The sequence below is a fragment of the Diadema setosum genome, chromosome 9 (assembly GCF_964275005.1).
Source record: "Diadema setosum chromosome 9, eeDiaSeto1, whole genome shotgun sequence".
Taxonomy (NCBI): Eukaryota; Metazoa; Echinodermata; class Echinoidea; order Diadematoida; family Diadematidae; genus Diadema; species Diadema setosum.
Genome location: NC_092693.1, coordinates 37,968,079 through 37,977,618, shown reverse-complemented (window position 1 = coordinate 37,977,618; position 9,540 = coordinate 37,968,079).

Sequence of the window (9,540 nt, the reverse complement as noted above, 5' to 3'; positions counted from 1 at the left end):
ACCAACTTTCACAGTATCACTCTTGAACAACTTTTGTCACTTCAAACACATCAGCAGGAGTGACAGTGGTGGTAGGAGAGGAGGGCGGGGGTATTCTCCAACCTGCATGATAAATCATGCCAAACAAAATTGTGAAATGCCTCTTGATATTCCTTTGTATGATAGCCCTTAAAAATCAAACTCGTACTGGTGCTTTCAGCTGCAGAATATTTTTGCACTTCTCAGCAGGTGCTGAGCACTGATAGTTTGTTTATTCTGATAGTCTGAAAAGTGGATGGGTTACTTTGATAGAAATTGATATGGGAATTCAGCTGGAGATTTGTGATATGATTTGTGTCCATGTTTAGCCTTTTCCACATACAAATTACTTTTGAGAAATATCAAAATGGTTAACCATCTTTGTTACTTGATGTCAGAAAAGATGACAGCCAGGCACCTATGTGTTTACCCTTGCCTGCTGTCAAATGCATCTCTTCAAAAATTGTTCCTGTACCTCTTACTTGGTATGTGTCTATACATGTGTGGCAAATTGATAGCAAGTGAAAAAAAAAAAAGTAATAGGCACTTCAGTCTTTTGTTGAGTGTTGGCAAGCCATAATCCAAATGTAGTCTTAATTATCAAACAAAATGTTGTCATGGAAACCATCCATCGAGAGGATGATGTTTTCAAAACTACTCTCACTAGAAAAGGGGAACAATTATTCATAATCTATACATTTGGATTTGCTATATTCTACAAAAAGTATATGAAAAATATGTATAAAAAACATTTAACACACACACACCCACAAAAATCATATTCATTCAGTTTTCTCTTGTTGTTATGGTTTTGCCTCTTCCATTCTTTCTCTTTAATTTTCTCTTTTAATTCACAGAACTATGCAATCAATGAAGCACAAGGATGTATAGTCAAGCAACAGGAACAAACACTGGTTTTCTTTGAAGCTGTCCAAAGTTACTGTTTTAACATCATCAGCATCAGGAAGTACCAGCTGCCAAGTGCCAGTCTTGTGGTGATCTTTCTTTGCAGGGGGTCTTGCTCTCTCACTTTTAATTCTCATGATCACATAGGCATGAATGGCAGTGCATAGCCACCACAAATTGATAGGCCAGATATCTCTAAGCCAACATGTAGGTCAGTGACTGCCAAGAAGCTGTTGACCTTGCTTTTCACCATGACTCACACCATGCATATATTTGGCCAGCTTTATATGGCAGTATGAATAGCCTACTGTTAGGCTTTCGGACTAATATGGACACTATTGGTGCACTTGACTGCACAACAATAATGTATGATGTCAACTGTTTACAGATACACAAGATGAGTAGTTGTTGAGTGGTTCTACAGTAGCTCTTAAAGGAATAGGAGAGGAATAGTGATTGCTGATGAGAACCATAGGGGTTACTTCTTGCTCAGAAGTTTGAAACTTCACTCAACATACGCTCTATCCATGCATCAATTTCCAAGAATTACATCTGTATTATTTTGACAGTGCACATCGTGATAAGGGACATGAAAGGATTGTGAACATCTCTTGCAATCACCTTTAGTTAGGTGTGTCATCATAGAAAAGATAGAGCTGTGCTCACACAGTATTCTTAAAGGACAAGTTCACCTTCATTAACATAAGGATTGAGAGAATGTAGCAATATTAGTAGAACACATCATTGAAAGTTTGAGGAAAATCGGACAATCCATTCAAAAGTTATGAATTTTTGAATAATGACATTTTATGAAGGTGAACTTGTCCTTTCACATTGATAATGAGAGAACCAGCTTTATAAATCAAAATTTTGTTATCCCACTTACAAATGTATTTTGGTATGTGATCAAGACAGATGTTCCTCAAGCTTGCCAGTTAACTTGCACTGGTTTTTAACTTAAACTGTACTGAGTTTCCTGAGCAGTCTGTCAAAGTGTGGCACATGTCATTATTTTACATGAACCAGGGAGGTGCCACCTCCCTGCATGAACCACCAATATGACATCCTTACAAACCCACAGGACTGACAAGTGAAGGATAACTTCATCTCCCTGTTTAATTTGCATGTGGAATTATGACCAATCTTATTGTATCCTGACAGTATGTGTGGGCAAATTCTATTTTTTCATTTTCAATTTTATGTTTGACTTTGATGAAATTTTTGGACATTTATAATAATGGGAGTGTATTTTAGCATTTTAGCTTAATATACCAGTGGAAAGAAGCTGACTGCTTCATCATGCTGCTTAATGGGTTTTGTCTTCGGTTTTGTTTTTGAGTTTGGAGTAAATATAAACATATAACAACAACCTCATTGTGATTATTTTAAATTGTACAAATCAGTGAGTGATATGGTAAAAATTAATATGGAACAGAAGAAATACTCAGTAGTGACTGATGACATCAAGAGAGAGAAAAAAAGATAAAAACAAAAAACAACCATCCAAACTTGTTGCAATATTATGCAATACATCTCAATGGGAGCATAACTAATGAAAGTCAACCAAATTTATCACAGTATACTGAGAGGCAACCAAACTTATCACAGTACATAGTGAGGTGATATAGAAGGGCACACAGATGCTTGCTTGATAAATCTAATGAAGATAAACATCCAAAGATTTTGGGGCTATAATCTAGATTTCTGCAGTGCACAGTATAAGTGTATTACAGAATGCTTCATTTGTGTGATTATGAGAAAAAGCAACTATGATGGGGGTAATTTGCAGTTATTGTGATAACTGAAATATAATACCTGAAATATTGTTTGTTTGATATCAAGGAAAGTTGTTGATATATTTATTCTGAGTCTGAGCACTTTACTTAGATGTTATTAAAGGAGAATTCCTGGCCTGTTATTCTTATAAGATAGAGTAAAATCTCACAAGTACAAGAGTGAAGATTTGGTCACAATTGGATGAAAAATTGGGAAGTTATGAAATTGTGAAGTTTCACTGATATCTGCAGAACAGTTCTAGTACAGTTGATGTGAATATGCAAATGAGTGAGCTGATGATGTCATCACCTCACAATTTTCCATCAATTGTGTAAAAAAAATGAAAAAAAATTCAAGTCTTCTGTTGTCGAAGTGTAAAACATAATGTTGTTTTTGATTGAATAAGTTTAAAATGATGATCAGTCAGTATATATAAATCAAGAATTTAGACTAAGGCCTAACTGTGTTTAAATGATAAACTTGAAATATCAAAATTTTATATACAAACTCAGTGGCGGATCCAGCGGGGGGCGCACCACACACGTGCCCCCTCATTATTTTTTGTTTAAAAAAAGAAAAAAAAATGGAGGGGAGTGGGTGTGCATCTCCCTTTAATTTCGTAAAGGCACCTACTCTTTACGGAATTCCTAGATCTGCCCCTGAAACTATATCATGACAAGTTGTGAGGGGATGACATCACCTCTTCAGTATAATGCATATTGTTATTGACTGTCCAAGAAATGTTTTTGGGAAAAATTAGCAAAACTTCAAAATTTCATAACTTCCTTATTTTTTCGTCTCACAATTTTGATCAAATTTCCATCAGGCTAAGAAAATTATACTTCTTTTCAGACTAACTTTCCACTGCACTGGAATTTCCCCAACAGCTTTCTGTGGCTGAAGAGTTTGTTAACAAAGGCTAGAATTATTAAAATTCTTGGACTGCTATGTTTCTCTCTATGTAACTCCCTTGATTACAGTATTTTAAGAAGCATATCTAAATTAGGTACAGAACAAAATGTAACTATACTTGAAAATATCAAAGATACATCTATATATGAGGTGTCTCATTCTGGTCAGGTGCAATATGCAAATTCAAACTGGCTGCTCCCACAAGGTGTATTCACAATTAGGGGTGGATCCAGGTATTCCGTAAAGGGGAGGCGCCTTTACAAACTTAAAGGGGGGGGGGGGGCGCAGGCACCCACCCCATTCTTTTTCTCATTTCTTTTGTTAGAAAAAAAAAATAATAAAGAGGGGGTGCGTGCCCGGTGCGCCCCCCTCTGGATCCGCCACTGACAATGGCGAAACACTGTGGTTTTTCATAATGTGAATGTATGCAAATACAGCACAAAACACGTGACAAATCGCCATGGTATTTAGGATGGTAATTCAAACTTTGCAAGAATATGCACGCGAGATTTGATCGAGAACACATCGCGAAATGCCATGCTATTTAGGGTGGTAATTCAAACTTTGCAAGAAATATGCATACGAGATTTGATCGAGAATAGTGTCACAAGATAACCAGTGATCCTATACAGCAGCATATTTCTTACATGACCTGACATACTTCCTGCATTGTCACCACAGAAGATGTGTGCATGCACAGTGTTTACCAGAAATAACATGCTACATGTATTTTGAGAATGAGAATGGTACTTAGTGAATTACCACGGCATCCAGATCTATTACTTTGGTATTTCACCAGTGAAAATCGTACCAACAAATTACTGTAGTATTTAATACTATGGCAATTCAAATGTGAATGGACCTACTGTTACATACTGCTGATACAACTTTCATGTTGATCTATTACAGAAAAAAAAATCTACACAAAGGTGTAACTTGTGAACTCATTCTAGGATTGGCTCTATTAATTGCAGTGGCAGATCCAGAAGGGGGTGCACCGGACACGCGCCCCTTCTTTATTTGTAGTTAAAATAGAAGAAATAAAAAAACAATGAGATGAAACCTGGATCTGCCCCTGTAATTATGACATGGTGTATGTTGAGGTGTAGTATACTAGCAGCAGACACTTATGTTTAATGTTTTTACTGTTTGAATTTATATTCGTGTATTGATTTGAGTCTGCCATGGGGCCTTGTTTACTCACATCATTGGTCCAAAGAGTACAAGGAAGCGTTATGCAATCAGTTCCAAGAGAAAGATGCCTCTTCTGAGAGATACTGGAGGAGATATTAGACTGGTGACATCTGTAGTACTTCTGTTGTCATCGCCACATGACATGTTTTGATCTTTGCTGCCAAACCCTGCCGTGAAAACAGGAAGGTAGGAGGGATACAGCTACCTAGGTGCCTCTTTAATCCCCTTTTTGGCAGTCATGATTCATTTTTCACCACAGGCTAAAACTCACTGATTGTTTTTATGTAAGGCAGAGAGCTTGACTCACAGGGTTTCAGCTTCGTGGAGCTTCATGGAGGTATGGCACTTAGAAAACACATTTTTTTCACTAGACACGTACACTGAACCTAGGTATGGCATATAGATAAAGCCTATCTTGAAGAGTACAAAAAAATCTTTCTTTTGTAAAATGTTCTTGAAAGCCATCAAGATATGTTGGAAATGTGTTGAATCTATCACATGAAATGTGTAAAAATGCATAAGATCCTATTGACAGGTTACCTGGTAGAAATCAAAGAATTTCTGCAATGCCTCTTCATCTTTTCAGTTGGAAAGGAAGTCTTCAATTTGTTGAAAATTCATATTACATCTAAAATAAATGTGCCTTCCTGGTGTAATAACTATCCACATGCTACTTGTGATATACATTTAACACAGAATTGATACCAATCATATTACTTCTCAGTGACTACATGACATATTTTGATTTTTGGCACCCACACTAAAATTTGCATGTGAGGGTATATACATTACACACACACACACACACACACACACATATGTATATATATATGTGTATATATATATATATATATATATATATATGAATACATATAAATAGGATATGACAGCTCTATACAATACACAGCAATGAAAACATACAATATACATTAAAAATAACAATACTGAATTATTTTCACATTTTCTGAATGGAGTTAAGTACATTTTCCTTTATCATTGATAAACATAGAATGTATCTAGATCTACAGAAGAAATCATTGTATACAGCTGTGTGACAGATGACGTTTACGCTGCACCATGCTAGACCATATGGTTGGCTCCAGTAAAACAGATTTTTTACCACATTTGCTTCTCATGTGTCAACCAGAACTACCCATGTACCTGTGTTGTGATGTCATGATCTTGATGGCAGTTATAAAGTCATCAACTTAATTGTGTGTTTTCATATTTGATATACTTTGACTTCATGTGAAATGGAAAAGATATGTTTTTAGAATGAAAGCTAGAATTGTTTTTCTTTCAGAAATTTGACATGCTGAGTGTGGATCTTTCCCATTTGATTTTTTCAGTGAAAATATGCTTTCTCTTTAAAATGTTTGTCTTCCTTCATTGTGCATAATTCCTAATATTTTTTATTCAATGCATATTTTTCATTACTATCAATTTTACATAATAAAAATAAAGCTTGACAGTTTAATAACAGTGCTAATGGATGGGGCTTGTACAGCAGTTGTGTGTGTAGTGTGTCACATAAAGATGGCAATGTTTCAAATGTGCCACAGTGAACTTCAAGCCCAATTCAACTGCATGCAATGTTTGTGTGTGCAGACACATGGGGTCAAAAGGTCAACACAGCAGACATTGTAACCTCAGACTCATAAAGTACAAGTGTATCCCACTACCTCCTTTGGCTAAGTACAGTATTAGCTACAGTGTATGTGATAGACGCCTAAGCTTTTTCATGCAGTACAAACACTTGAATTTTGCTTTACAACTCACATTGTGTCTCTGCTGGGCCAAAGGTTTGACTATGTTGCAGAAAAGGCATTTACAGGACTGCGCCCCCATCGGATCGTAGTGCACACTGGTGGCTCAGCTCCAGGCGCGCACTTTTTCAAATTTCCAGCCATAACCACGTGGTCGCTGCAGTGTGCACATTTTACATTTTCTCATATCCATGAAAACATGGCCCTTGTGATTCAACCATTTTAGCAATGGCATGATGCACACATAAAAATTTGCAATTTATACAGCTCCTAAATCCACCCTTTGATACAACATACCATTTTTTTTTTCTGTGCATGCACTGCTACCTTACAGTTACATACATTAAAGGAAACTCATCCTCTATCTCATAATTGTACTGACTTATTTCTCAGAACCACAACTATAATTCTCAATGAAACCTGCCTGCTCTGTTGTGCATGCATATTTTGTAGCATTCACCTTGTTTGTGGGACTTTGGTTGATAATGCACAAAGTCTCAAGAAAAGACATTTCATGCCATCATGGTATACATCATGTAGCATGAATACATCCTTACATTGCCACATGACATAAACATTAATTTGCTAGCCCAACATGTATGTTATACATAATATATATATGTCACACCATGAGCACGTATATATTCTAAAAATGCATTTATGTATACTACTTGTAGATGGGGGAAATGCATAGGTTTGTTTTCTACAGGCTAGAACACCACACTTGGCATTGATTTCCTTTCTTTAAATCTTAAATTTAACTTGATAATGTTGAAAAATCATCATTGATAGAAATAATTTAATTTTAGATCAAAATAAACAATGAAAAGGCATTGCTCTTGAGGCCTTACCAATACCAGTAGCATGAAAATCTTGCAAGCATAAGATCCTACAATGTAGGCCGATACGTCATCCAGGGAGGTGGGAAGAGAATTTCTTCCCTCCTCCCTGCCTCATCAGAGCACGCACACACACATACACTCACTCACATGCAAATCTATCAATACAAAATTAATGCTACAAGTGTATAGGCCTATGTATATTTCTTCCTGTATTTTTCAACACATACATCTCTCATATATCTTAACATAATTGGTATGTTCCCATAAACACAAGGACGAAAAGGGGGTGGGGTGGGTTTTATATACCCAAGAGGTCAAGGAGATAAGCATTACACTGGCCTTGAATTGCAAAGGGCATTAAAGGTCCAGTTTACCTTTGGGAGCAGTGATTTCAAAAATGTTCAAGATATCACATTTGATGCATATGTGTAGGTCTGTTGTATCACAAAACATCCTACCATATAAAATTTTTGCAATCAAGCCTAAAATATGAGGAGATATCAGCATTTTTCTCAATAAACCATAACTGTATACGGTTTAGTCTGGAAGCATTCTTATTCACATTTTGTGTATTCAACAATACTTAACATCGATTATACGGATTCAAATTTTTACAGTGGTTGTTTCTACCCCTAACTCACATTTTAGAACTATTTTAAAGCACTAATGTTGGGTTTTTGTTTCATCTGCAAATGGTAAATTATGCCTTTAAGTAGAGGAAAAGGACATTCTTTGGCTCAGAGCCCATTTTGCCTTCAGCAAATATTCCTCATGCTTTAGAATTAGCAGCCAGAGTCCTCAGAAGAAGGCACATGGAATCAAAGGGCAAGCGAGCTGTTATGTAATATGATGCAATTCCCTGATCAGTCATTCACCGTGGTAAAACAAAGAGGCTCCCCTGCGAGTGACACGACACCATGGAACTTCACAATGAAACAGTGTTTGCAATACATGCTGGATGTGGCTCAGAGGCACAAGTGATTGTTAAATGGAATCACATGAAATATGTACCGTTATAGATGGAACGCACATTGAGTGTACAACACACTATGCTTTGGTATCTGCAGCCAACCCAACACACTGCATGTAACACATTTGTGTAGCATGGCAGTGCATACGCACTTGATATCATCAGGAATCACACTGCCCGGACTTCCTATACACATAGGCTACTATATCAATATGTGAGCACATGTGTATGTGATGTCGGTGATAGTTGTGTGTACATAGTATATCAACACATCTCAGCATGCCGATGGATGAACACATAATGCACATTTTGTACATGTTATTATCAAATGCTTATGACTCCAAGAAACACTGCATGGTGCCCACATGTATGCATTTTTCTATCTCCTATGATTTTTATCTACCTGTATATCTCAAGTCTTTTTGCTGGCAAAATACTCAGTGTACCGGTACATATCTCTTTTTGACAGGGTGGGGAAGCCTGAAGGTAAATGGAAGAAGAGAAAAGGAGAGAAATTTGAAGAGATAGGAAAAGACGACATGAAAATGTGGCTGAAAATAACCCCAACTGTGGTGGCCAATCGCCAATACTGTATACGCCATGTAGGACCTACTGTATTTTGCAGATTTTTATGTTTGCAAATTTTGTGAATCGGGTTCTACTCACATCTGTTGATACGCAAAAATATTAACATTGACATAAATGTAACATACATACACACATACATTTACATGTACTGGTATGCTGTACACAGTACATGTAAACAGTGTGATAACACAATGTAGAAGAAGGCTTATATCTTGGCATATACAAATGTGCCTACCCATGTGAACTGATACACAATTTAACCACTCATGAAATTGCCAGAAAGTCTAAATTTGCAAAAAAATTAGACGTGCTAAATATGGCATACTGTACTTTACAATCCAATTGATTTAATGCACAAGAGACAACGTAGCCCAGCCTTACTGTCAGATGCTTTAAAAATTAACCAATCAAAATGCATTCACAGAAAACACCAGCACATTCTTGAAATAATCAGTCTTCTCAGAGCTAACTCATGAAAACAGATCTACTTGTAGCTCACATCAACAAACACTTCCTAATTACACAATAGATAAATCTAACCAATATCAACATCAATTTGCGTTTCTCT